The 13,533-nt window shown below is 43.1% G+C and overlaps 1 protein-coding gene across 1 annotated transcript in view; it reads right to left on the minus strand.

The window, feature by feature from the left end:
• Positions 1 to 10,928: 10,928 nt before the first annotated feature.
• Positions 10,929 to 13,533, minus strand: part of LOC109900139 (D(3) dopamine receptor-like) — a 44,594-nt gene continuing 41,989 nt past the window's right edge. The window contains exon 7 of the mRNA XM_031835024.1: positions 10,929 to 13,533. This exon is cut by the window's right edge and continues 1,961 nt beyond it. The gene's annotated coding sequence lies outside the window, so the exon portion shown is untranslated.

Below are 13,533 nucleotides of genomic sequence, written 5' to 3' on the forward strand. Positions count from 1 at the left end.
TGTGATGTTAACCTTTCATTTTGAGAGAATTGTTTTCCCGTGAGCACAGATATGAACTGGCGTCATGGAACCGCCCTTTCTATTGTTATGACTAAGCAAACCCACAGCGGGAGCTGTGATTACGAATAGTTGAGTACCAAGACTAGAAAACAATATCACGTGGAACATTGGCTACAAGGCTAAAAATGGTTCAACTCTGAGAATATCGATCCCTACACAATAAGAGCAAATCTTAGATACTAATTACTAGTCTGCAGCTAGAAATTATGTAAACCTGGGATGCGAATCCTGACAACCGCCGAAACATCTATTCTGAGGACTGTGGAGGCCTGCCGTATCCATTACAACAGACACAATCAGGAGCCGCCGATAGAGCTACCACCAGAAGTAACCAGAGACTCTCTGATGAACTGTCTACGGACCGACGATTCCAACAGAGAAGATCATAACGACATATGGGGGGAAATATATTGATTGCAATTATTCCCGAATGAGTGAGCGTTCATGTGCAAAAGATTAGCATTTCAATTAATATAATTATCAACTGTGTGTAGTGAGAGACCTAAGAGACTGTAACGTTCTTTGCTTCACGGAAACATGGCTCACTCGAGACACGCTATCGGAGTCGGTATAGCCAGCTGGTTTCTGCACGCATCGCGCCGACAGAAACAAGCATCTTTCTGGTAAGAAGAGGGGCCTTAAGATTAACAAGATGTGGTGTGATCATAACAACACACAGGAACTCAAGTCCTTCTGTTCACCTGACATAGAGTTCCTCACAATCAAATGTCGACCGCATTATCTACCAAGTGAATTCTCTTCGATTAAAATCACAGCTGCATATTTTCCCCCCCAAGCAGACACATCGATGGCCCTGAACTAACTTTATTTGACTCTATGTAAACTGGAAACCACATATCCTGAGGCTGCATTCATTTTAACAAGGCTAATCTGAAAACAAGACTCCCTAAATTCTATCAGCATATCGATTGTGCTACCAGGGCTGGTAAAACCCTGGATCATTGTTATTCTAACTTCCGCGACTCATATAAGGCCCTCCCCTGCACTCCTTTCGGAAAAGCTGACCACGACTCCATTTTGTTGCTTCCAGCCTATAGACAGAAACTAAAACAGGAAGCTCCTGCTCTCAGGTCTGTTCAACGCTGGTCCGACCAATCTGATTCCACGCTACAAGATTTCTTTGATAACGAGGATTGGGATATGTTCTGCATTGCGTCAAACAACAACATTGACGAATACGCTGATTCGGTGAGCAAGTTCATTAGCAAGTGCATTGGCGATGTCGTACCCACAGCAACTATTAAAACATTCCCCAACCAGAAACCATGGATTGATGGCAGCATTCGCGTGAAACTGAAAGCGCGAACCACTGCTTTTAACCAGGACAAGGTGACCAGAAACATGACCGAATACAAACAGTGTAGCTATTCCATCCGCAAGGCAATCAAACAAGCTAAGCTTCAGTAGAGAGACAAAGTAGAGTCGCAATTCAACGGCTCAGACACAAGAGGTATGTGGCCTACAGGGTCTACAGTCAACCACGGATTACAGCCATTGAAATTGCAGGGCGCCAAATTCAAACAACAGAAATCTCATAAATCAAATTTCTCAAACATACAAGTATTAGGCACCATTTTAAAGATAAAATTCTCATTAATCCAGCCACAGTGTCTGATTTCAAAAAGGCTTTACAGCGAAAGCTCCACAAACGATTATGTTAGGTCACCACCAAGTCACAGAAAAACACAGCCATTTTTCCAGCCAAAAAGAGGAGTCACAAAAAGCAGAAATATAGATAAAATTCATCACTAACCTTTGATGATCTTCATCAGATGACACTCATGGGACTTCATGTTACACAATACATGTATGTTTATTTCGATAAAGTGCATATTTATATCCAAAAATCGTGTTATGTTCAGTAGTTCCAAAACATGCAGTGATTTTGCAGAGAGCCACATCAATTTACAGAATTACTCATAATAAACATTGATAATAGATACAACTATTATACATGGAACTTTAGATAAACTTCTCCTCAATGCAACTGCTGTGTCAGATTTCCAAAAAACTTTACGGAAAAAGCATACCATGCAATAATCTGAGTACGGCGCTCAGAGCCCAAACTAGCCAAAGAAATATCTGCCATGTTGTGGAGTCAGAAATAGCATTATAAATATTCACTTACCTTTGATGATCTTCATCAGAATGCACTCCCAAGAATACCAGTTCCACAATAAATGTTTGATTTGTTCGATAAAGTGAATCATTTATGTCCATATACCTCCTTTTGTTAGGGAGTTTGGTAAACAAATCCAAACGCGCATGCAAGTCCAGCGGAAAGGTTGGACGAATGGTCCAAAAAGTTATATTACTGGTCGTAGAAACAAATCAAACGTTTTTAACATAAATCTTCAATAATGTCCCAACCAGAGAATTCCTTTGTCTGTAGAAAGCAATGGAACGCGAGGTAACTTTCACATGACCGCGCGTCATGAGCTCGTGGCTGCTGGCAGACCTCTGAATCATTCCCCTCTCATTTAGCCCCCCTTCACCGTAGAAGCCTGAAACAATGTTCTAAAGACTGTTGACATCTATTGGAAGCCTTGGGAAGTGCAAGATGACCAATATCCCACTGTAACTTCAATAGGGGCTGAGTTGAAAAACTACAAACCTCAGATTTCCCACTTCCTGGTTGGGTTTTTCCTGGTTGAGTTTTTTTCCTGCCATATGAGTTCTGTTATACTCACAGACATCAATCAAACAGATTGTTTTCTATCCAATGCTAATAATAATATGCATATATTAGCATCTGGGACTGAGTAGCAGGGAGTTTACTCTGGGCACGCTTTTCATCCAAAAGTGAAAATGCTGCTCCCTATCCCAATGAAGTTGACTTCGATAGCAACAGTGAATATATTTAATTATTAAGAGATCTCTCAATAATCATTCTCATGATAACATGTTGGTAGTAGTTAGTGACAAATATCAAAGCTAAACAGGGCTGAGCTTGGTTAAACCCTGGATGGGAGAAGAGCTGTAGATGGATCAACTCTCCAGTAGGAGGTGCTGCCCAGTCTATAGTTTTTTTCTGATAGTGGATATAACGTTGAAGATCAGACGGTACAAATTGAACCTATTTCATATGTCTATGTTGATATTTGTTTACATTGATGATATAATCCTGTTGTTGAAATTTCCCCCTCAAAACAACAGTTAATTACTTTTTTCAAATCCAAAGTAATTTCCATGTAGATTCCACGTCACTATACGTTGACATTTGACATTGAAACGTTGACTCAACCAGTTTGTGCCCAGTGGGAAGGCTGATTTGCCCTTACCTTTTTCTCACACATTTTGGGATAAATTGTTGGAGTTTTGTTAATCTATCACTCCTCTCGCTCCCCCTCTATCTCCCTCTTCAGTCCCCCCTGTCGTTGAGTGTGCAGTGGCAGGCAGCTTCCTGGCTGTGACCTGGGCCTACAGATGACAATCACAAGGTTCTATTCTTCTGTAATTCTCTGGGTCCTCTAATCTCTACTAGAGGTGGATATACAGCAGCATGAAACAGTACTGTATGGCTGGTTAGCTACTTTAAAGTCAAATGTGATTTTCCTGTGTTTTGGAATAATACTGGTTTGAATAATACTGTGGAATTGTGAAAATGATGATAATGCCCTTTTAGTATAAGAGCTGTTTGAAAAGACTATCTGAAATTTCAGCCTGTTTTGATGGGATGGACTTTTGGCCAGCCTGATGACATCACCATGCAACAAGTTAGTTAATAGACCAAATGAACAGCTAATTTTCCATTTTCTCCTCCTCACTCAGACCACTCCCAGACAGTCCAAGTAAAATTATTGCTTGAGAAATTGCCCTCTGCTAAGAAGCTATTTTTGTTTATTTTTTACTATTTTCATAGAAAACAATCACAGTAAGGTACTTAATTGTTACTCAGAAATGATTTGATATTGAGAGAAAAACATCTGCATTGGATGTTTAAAGACGTCCTCTAGTGATATGAACTTTTAATGTTGAAAAGCGATATTCAAAGTATAAATACAGTAAACTACACACACTAAAGGGAGATGGAGGGGGGAGGGGGGAGGGGGGAGAGATGGAGGAGAGGGGAATGCATTTCATGGGTTAATGGGGGAAGAGGGTGTATAGGCATTCCACAGTGATAGAGCATGTAATGATGTTCATAGCTAGAGGGCTCCCAGCAGGATAGCACTGACTGCCACTGTAGATAACCCTAGTCTAGTCACGGCTACACTACTGCTGCACAACAGCACCATGATCACAACACAGCGCCACGGCAACAGCGCTATGGTTACATGCCATGGTTACGAACATGGAGCAGCTCCAGCATATTGATTTTTAAAAAAATAATAAAGTTTGGCTTTTTTACTGAAGGTCCGCCATTTTGGTCTGTCTAGTGCCAAACTTTGTAGAGTGTGCAGTGACTATGTACACTGAACGTATATGTGAAGCTGAGTAGTGAGGTTTACATCCCCCATCTGTTACTGTAAATATAGCTGTGTGAGAGAACTTAGAAGAACGTTTACTGTATTCAAAGCCGTATGTAGGCAGGCAATGGTTCCCAGTCCACTGCTCTGTTTCTATTCTGTTACAATCATCAAAGAGGAAATCTCTGGGACCGTAATCCTCGTCTCACACAATTATGCCAGAAATGTGCACATACTTTATATGCAGACACGATTTACGTTAACTGTGTGACTGTTTTATTGAGAATGTGTCTGTGTGTGTATGTATGAAGAACACACAGTATGGGTGTGTGTGTGCGTGCGTGCGTGCGTGCAACTGCTCTGTGACAGTGGTGGGAGGAAACAGTGAGCGCTAGTGAGTGGAGAGAGAGACACAGTGAAATGCAAAGGAATACATGTAATCCCACACCTGCATTCCTTTTATCACCATTAGAGGTGCCATAACTGTCCTTCAGCTCTATTTATCTGCCTAGGGTTGGATGCTAACACACACACACACAGTTTGTCAAGGCTCTGAGTTTTTGTTGGGTGATAGAGAGAGCGAGATAGAGAGAATGTGAAGAAGAAAGAAGAGAAGCGAGAACAGAGGGAGGGAAACAGAAGAGGAAAGGGAAAGAGGCAGGTGGAATGGAGAGAGAGGCGGCGGGGAAGGGGTGTGTGTGAGTGTCTACATAGCTGGCCCAGTCTACACAGCTTTAGCCTAAGTCTATACAGAGTGGAACGTGGGACACTTCACACAGTAAAGTTAGAACTACAGGAGAACACCAGAACACCCAGGGGTCTGAACAAACACTCAGTCAGTAGAAACACTCAGTCAGTAGAAATGGAGAGAGAAGCACACACACACACACACACACACGCACACCATATTTTCCACACATGATGGCAGCACATGTTGCAGAATGCAGATATCAATATTCAGATATCAACATGCAGATATCAATATTCAGATATCAACATGCAGATATCAATATTCAGATATCAACATGCAGATATCAATATTCAGAAATCAACATGCAGATATCAATATTCAGATATCAACATGCAGATATCAATATTCAGATATCAACATGCAGATATCAATATTCAGATATCAACATGCAGATATCAATACCAAATCAAATTTGATTTGTCACACACACTTAATACATCAGGTGTAGACTTTACTTTGAAATGCTTACAATCCAGTTTTAAGAAAATTGAGTTAGGAAAATATTTACCAAATAAACGAAAGTTTTAAAAAAGTGACACAATAAAAAAACGATATCAGGGCTATATACAGGGGATTCCAGTACTGAGTCGATGTGCGGGGGTGCAAGTTGGGGGGGGGGGGGGTCAATGCAAATTGTCTGGGTGTCCATTTGATTATTTGTTCAGCAGTCTGATGGCTTTGGGGTAGGAGCTGTTAAGGAGCCTTTTGGACCTAGACTTGGTGCTCTAGTACTGCTTTCCATGCAGTAGCAGAGAGAACAGTCTATGACTAGGGTGACTGGAGTCTTTGACCATTTTTTTGGGCCTTCCTTTGACACCTCCTAGTATAAAGGTCCTGGATGGTAGGAAGCTTGGCCCCAGTGATGTACTGGGCCATACACACTACCCTCCGTAGCGCCTTACAGTTGGGGGCCGAGTAGTTGCCATACCAGGCGGTGATGCAACCAGTGCTCTCAATGGTGCAGCTGTAGGAACTTTTTGAGGATCTGGGGAACCATGACAAATCTTTTCAGTCTCTCGAGGGGGAAAAGGCATTGTCGTGCCCTCTTCATGACTATCTTGGTGTGTTTAGACCGTGATAATTTGTTGGTGATGTGGACAATAAGGAACTTTAGACTCTCGACCCGCTCCACTACAGCCCTGTCGATGTGAATGGGGGCCATGTGCAGCCCTCCTTTTCCTGTAGTCCACGATCAGCTCCTTTTTCTTGCTCAGGTTGAGGGAGAGGTTGCTGTCCTGGCACCACACGGCCAGGTTTCTGACCTCCTCCCTATAGGTTGTCTTATTGTTGTCGGTGATCTGGCCACTGTTGTGTCATCAGCAAACTTAATGATGATGTTGGAGTCATGCTTGGCCATGCAGACGTGGGTGAACAGAGAGTACAGGAGGGAACTAAGCATGCACCCCTGAGTGGCCCCCATGTTGAGGATCAGCATGGCAGATGTGTGGTTGGAATATGCATGTATGGTCACTGTGGGGACATCGTCGATGCATTTATTGATGAAGCCTTTGACTGAGGTGGTATACTCTTCAATACCATTGGATGAATCCCGGAACATATTCCAGTCTGTGCTAGCAAAACAGTCCTGAAGCGTAGCATCCGCTTAATCTGACCATTTCTGTATTGAGATGAGTCACTGGCACTTCCTGCTTTAGTTTTTGCTTGTAAGCAGGAATCAGGAGGATATAATTATGGTCAGATTTGTCAAATGAAGGGTGAGGGAGAGCTTTGTATGCGTCTCTGTGTGTGGAGTAAAGGTGGTCTATAATTTTTTTTCCTCTGGTTGCACATGTGACATGCTGGTAGAAACGGATTTAAGTTTGCCTGCATTAAAGTCTCCGGCCACTAGGAGCGCCGCTTCTGGATGAGCATTTTCTTGTTTGCTTATGGCCTTATACAGCTTGTTTAGTGTGGTCTTGGTGTCAGCATTGGTTTGTGGTGGTAAATAGATGGCTACAAAAAATATAGATGAAAACTCTTTGGAGATAGTGTGGTCTACAGCTTATCATGAGGTACTCTACCTCAGGCGAGCAATACCTTGAGAATTCCTTAATTTTAGACATCGCACACCAGCTGTTATTGACAAATAGACACACACCACCACCCTTCATCTTACCGGACGTACAGTGACAAAGCATTAACTTAAGGGGGCTGAATAATTTTGCACGTCCAATTTTTCAGTTTTTGATTTGTTAAAAAAGTTAGAAATATCCAATAAATGTCGTTCCACTTCATGATTGTGTCCCACTTGTTGTTGATTCTTCACAAAAAAAATACAGTTTTATATCTTTATGTTTGAAGCCTGAAATGTGGCAAAAGGTCGCAAAGTTCAAGGGGGCCGAATACTTTCGCAAGGCACTGTAGCTGTTCTGTCCTGCTGATGCATGGAAAACCCAGTCAACTGTATATTATCAGTGAAACAAGATATTACAGTTTTTAATGTCCCGTTGGTAGGATAGGGGCTCATCCAGTTTATTCTCCAGTGATTGCAAGTTGCCCAATAGAATGAATGGTAGAGGCGGGTTACCCACTCGCCTATGAATTCCCACAAGGCACCTGGATCTGCCCCCCCCCCCCCCCCCCTGTATCTCCGTCTTTTCTTCATGCGAATGTTGGCGATTTGGGCCTAGTTCGGGAGAAACAGTATATCCTTTGCGTAAGACTCATTAAATAAAACATCTTTGTCCAGTTTGAGGTGAGTAATCGATGTTCTGATATCCAGAACCTCTTTTCGGTCATAAGATTAGGTAGCAGCAACATTATGTACAAAATAAGTTACAATGCGAAAAAACACAGAAAATAGCACAATTGGTTAGGAGCCCGTAAAATGTCAGCCGTCCCCTCCGGGGCCATTCTGTTCACCATGCAGATGTAGATATCAACATGCAGATATCAGTATACAGATAACATGGAGATATCAACATGCAGATATCAGTATACAGATAACATGGAGATATCAATATGCAGATATCAACATACAGATATCAGTATACAGATAACATGCAGATATCAATATGTAGATATCAACATGCAGATATCAATATGTAGATATCAATATGCAGATATCAGTATACAGATAACATGGAGATATCAATATGCAGATATCAGTATACAGATATCAGTATACAGATAACATGCAGATATCAGTATACAGATAACATGCAGATATCAGTATACAGATAACATGGAGATATCAATATGCAGATATCAACATACAGATATCAGTATAAAGATTACATGCAGATATCAATATGTAGATATCAGTATACAGATATCAATATGTAGATATCAACATGCAGATATCAATATGTAGATATCAATATGCAGATATCAGTATACAGATAACATGCCAATATCAATATGCAGATATCAGTATACATATAACATGCAGATATCAGTATACATATAACATGCAGATATCAACATGCAGATATCAATATGTAGATATCAACATGCAGATATCAATATGTAGATATCAATATGCAGATATCAGTATACAGATAACATGCCAATATCAATATGTAGATATCAACATGCAGATATCAATATGTAGATATCAATATGCAGATATCAGTATACAGATAACATGCCAATATCAATATGCAGATATCAGTATACATATAACATGCAGATATCAACATGCAGATATCAATATGTAGATATCAACATGCAGATAAAGTATACAGATAACATGCAGATATCAATATGTAGATATCAATATGCAGATATCAACATGCAGATAAAGTATACAGATAACATGCAGATATCAATATGTAGATATCAATATGCAGATATCAATATGCAGATATCAGTATACAGATAACATGCAGATATCAATATGTAGATATCAATATGCAGATATCAGTATACAGATAACATGCAGATATCAATATGTAGATATCAATATGCAGATATCAGTATACAGATAACATGCAGATATCAATATGTAGATATCAACATGCAGATATCCATATGCAAATATCAATATGCAGATATATCCATGTGCAAATATCATTATGCATATGTATACACAAACACATAGTAGTGTTTGTGTCTCATCCTCTCTATTACATCAATATGCTTTATGCTCTCTCTCTCCCCCTCTCTCACTCCCGGACGCACACATGCACGCACAAACACACAGAGGTACACAATTAGTCTGAGGTGTGAGGTGATGTGTGGGTTGTGGTTGGGGAACAGGTGCACATCTCTCTAAGTGGAGGTGTGAGGTGATGTGTGGGTTGTGGTTAGGGAACAGGTACACAATTAGTCTGAGGTGTGAGGTGATGTGTGGGTTGTGGTTGGGGAACAGGTGCAGATCTCTTTAAGTGGAGGTGTGAGGTGATGTGTGGGTTGTGGTTGGGGAACAGGTGCAGATATCTCTAAGTGGAGGTGTGAGGTGATGTGTGGGTTGTGGTTGGGGAACAGGTGCACATCTCTCTAAGTGGATGTGTGAGGTGATGTTGTGGTTGAGGAACAGGTGCACATCTCTTTAAGTGGAGCGGGTGTCACTGGTGTTCTTTCCACTGAGACACACCTGACTGACTGGCTCCACTCCATCTATCCCCTGCTAGCCTCTCTCTCTCTCTCTTTCTCTCTCTCTCTCTTTCTCTCTCTCTCTCTTTCTCTCTCTCTCTCTCTCTCTTTCTCTCTCTCTCTCTCTTTCTCTCTCTCTCTCTTTCTCTCTCTCTCTCTCTCTCTCTCTCTCTTTCTTTCTCTCTCCTTCCTTTTGTCTTTGTCTTTCTCTTTGTAAATATATTTAGCTCCGTTCATATTTCCTCTCCTTTTGTATCTTCAGCCCTCCGTCTATCTCTCTACATGTTTCTGTGGTTCTGGCAGGGCTCAGCTGGGGTCCAGCTGTGATACTGCCCCAGAACCCAAGCTGCTTCTCCCTACTACACATACCGCTCACGATCTCCCTCCACACACACATCAAATCTAATTTTATTCTTCACATGCTTCGTAAACAACAGTTGTAGACTAAAAGTGAAATGCTTACTTCCCAACGATGCAGAGAGAAAGAATAGAAAAGGAATAACACAAAATAATAAATACACAATGATTAACAATAACTTGGCCATATGAGTGGATGTGCAGGGGTACGAGGTCATTGAGGTAGATATGAACATATAACTAGGAATAAAGGGACAGATAGTAAACTGTAGCAGCAGCGTATGTGATGAGTCAAAAAGAGTTAGTGCAAAAAGGGCCAATGCAGATGGTTAAATAGTTAACCAAAAAGCTACCCAGACTAACTGTTTATCCGTCTTATGGCTTGCGGGAAGAAGCTGTTCAGGGTCCTGTTTGTTTCAGACTAGGTGCATCGGTACCGCTTGCCATGCGGTAGCAGAGAGAACAGTCTGACTGAGTCGTTGACCATTTTTAGGGCCTTCCTCTGATACTGCCTGGTATTGAGGTTCTGGATGGCAGGGAGCTCAGCCCAAGTGATGTACTGGGCCGTACACACTACGCTCTGTAGTGGTCGGTTGCCAAGCAGTTTCCATACCAAGCGGTGATGCAGCCAGTCAAGATACTCTCAATGGTGCAGCTGTAGAATTGTTTGAGGAGCTGAGGGCCCCTGACAAATCTTTTCAGTGATCCAAACATCTCTCTTTCTATGTGTGTGTGTGAGTGTGTGTGTGTGTGTGTGTGTGTGTGTGTATACAGATGACAAGCAGCCCATGAGAAATGCTTCATTTAGCTTTTATTTGCCACAACACAGAGAAACTTTTCCTATCCGTTACAGCCCCGCCCACTTCGCCATTCACACCCGTGTCCGATTCGCTGGCACCACAAAGCCCAGGTCACTATTAATCACTGAAATGAAAGCTAGACAGTTAGGGAGCATCGGAAATAAACGATGGATAGAGGACCATGTTTTGCTAATTTTGAGGGCAAGGAACTATAACCAAATAACCAGACATAGCCCTCCGGACCTCGTTGAAGACCGAATCCCCCAGGGATAAATGAGTTTGACACCTCTGCTCTGAAGCCTTATCAATTTCTTTTACAGTGGCACCAAAAAATCATTTTGAAAATGCTTCCTCTGTGATCCATAAGTGTTGACATCGATTTAAACGACTCCAACAGTGATCCAAACATCTCCACATCCACAGATATATAAGGTCTTCATAGGGATTCAGATGGACGTAGCCTTTAAGCGACTGAAATATAAAACAGCCTGATAACGTTGACACGCATGCAGTGGTGGGTGACTGTTGGAAGAGGGGTGGACGATGTCACTAGTAACAGTAAATACTGCTGCTCTGAATATATAATGGCCCGATAACCTCAGTGACTATTTGAACAAATGACAGTTAAGTCATGACCTGTGCTACAGTAATAGCTGTGAGTCATCACCTGGAGTAGTGTGTAAGAAATAGAACAGGGTCTGAGTCTCAAATGTCACCCTAAGTCTGGTCAAAAGTAGTCCACTATAAAGGGAAGAGGGGGCCATTTGGGAGGCATGCTGTATCTGTGATTGCGTTAGGAGTTGTCGACTCATATCCACTGAGGCAAGACCCTGTGGTGTTGATTGACACATGACGTCGGCATAAGTGGCCTCTGGTGGCCAGTATAGATGATTGGTCATTACACTGTTCCAGGCATCATCAAACGGAGGATTGTGACTGTGGTCTGATCTGTGTAGCTGAGTATTAGTGAAGGTCTTTCTTCATACGTCACCAGTTAAACTAGAGTTATATTTGATCCAACAAATGTCTGAAACACCAAACCCAGGACAGAGTATAATCCCTTGTTTCCTGAAACATAGGCAAGAGCACACCATGAGAGGACATTCAGGCTCTTTTTGATGGCTGTACATTGTGTCCAGATCCTGTGCCATATAGATGCGCAGAACACTTATTTTAATTTCCTTTTCGTCATTTGTCCAAATTTAAAAAGTATTTTTTCCATCTCTGAATCATCAGTATTGTAGCAGAACACTTATTTTAATTTCCTTTTCATCATTTGTCCAATTTAAAAAGTTTTTTTCCCATCTCTGAATCATCAGTATTGTAGCAGTCATTTTTATGGTTTGAATTTCGCTCCCATCCTCTCCCTTCATGTCTCCTGCCCCCTGTGTACAGTATAACACCGGTGGAGCAGGTCCCTTCCTGGTCAACTGGCAGCCAAGCCAGATGCAGTACTTGTAGTTCAGCTCAGGTGTGCTGGGCCTGAGGTACTTTCAGGAGGCAGCCAGAGAGTCCTTGCTCAGATGTGCTCCAGTGTGCTGAGAGGTCCAGTGTCCTGAGAGGACCAGTGTGATGAGAGGACCAGTGTGCTGAGAGGACCAGTGTGCTGAGAGGTCCAGTGTGCTGAGAGGACCAGTGTGCTGAGAGGACCCGTGTGCTGAGAGGACCAGTGTGCTGAGAGGACCAGTGTGCTGAGAGGACCAGTGTGCTGAGAGGACCAGTGTGCTGAGAGGACCCGTGTGCTGAGAGGACCAGTGTGCTGAGAGGACCAGTGTGCTGAGAGGACCAGTGTGATGGGAGGACTAGTGTGATGGGAGGACCAGTGTGCTGAGAGGACCCGTGTGCTGAGAGGACCAGTGTGCTGAGAGGACCAGTGTGCTGAGAGGACCAGTGTGATGGGAGGACTAGTGTGATGGGAGGACCAGTGTGCTGAGAGGACCAGTGTGCTGAGAGGACCCGTGCGCTGAGAGGACCAGTGTGCTGGGAGGACCAGTGTGATGGGAGGACTAGTGTGATGGGAGGACCAGTGTGCTGAGAGGACCAGTGTGATGGGAGGACCAGTGTGATGGGAGGACTAGTGTGCTGAGAGGACCAGTGTGCTGAGAGGACCAGTGTGCTGAGAGGACCAGTGTGCTGAGAGGACCAGTGTGATGGGAGGACAAGTGTGATGGGAGGACCAGTGTGCTGAGAGGACCAGTGTGCTGAGAGGACCTGTGCGCTGAGAGGACCAGTGTGCTGAGAGGACCAGTGTGCTGAGAGGACCAGTGTGATGGGAGTACTAGTGTGATGGGAGGACCAGTGTGCTGAGAGGACCAGTGTGCTGAGAGGACCCGTGCGCTGAGAGGACCAGTGTGCTGAGAGGACCAGTGTGCTGAGAGGACCAGTGTGATGGGAGGACTAGTGTGATGGGAGGACCAGTGTGCTGAGAGGACCAGTGTGCTGAGAGGACCCATGCGCTGAGAGGACCAGTGTGCTGAGAGGACCAGTGTGCTGGGAGGACCAGTGTGATGGGAGGACTAGTGTGATGGGAGGACCAGTGTGCTGAGAGGACCAGTGTGATGGGAGGACCAGTGTGATGGGAGGACTAGTGTGCTGAGAG

The sequence above is a fragment of the Oncorhynchus kisutch genome, linkage group LG11 (genome assembly GCF_002021735.2).
Source record: "Oncorhynchus kisutch isolate 150728-3 linkage group LG11, Okis_V2, whole genome shotgun sequence".
NCBI lineage: Eukaryota > Metazoa > Chordata > Actinopteri > Salmoniformes > Salmonidae > Oncorhynchus > Oncorhynchus kisutch.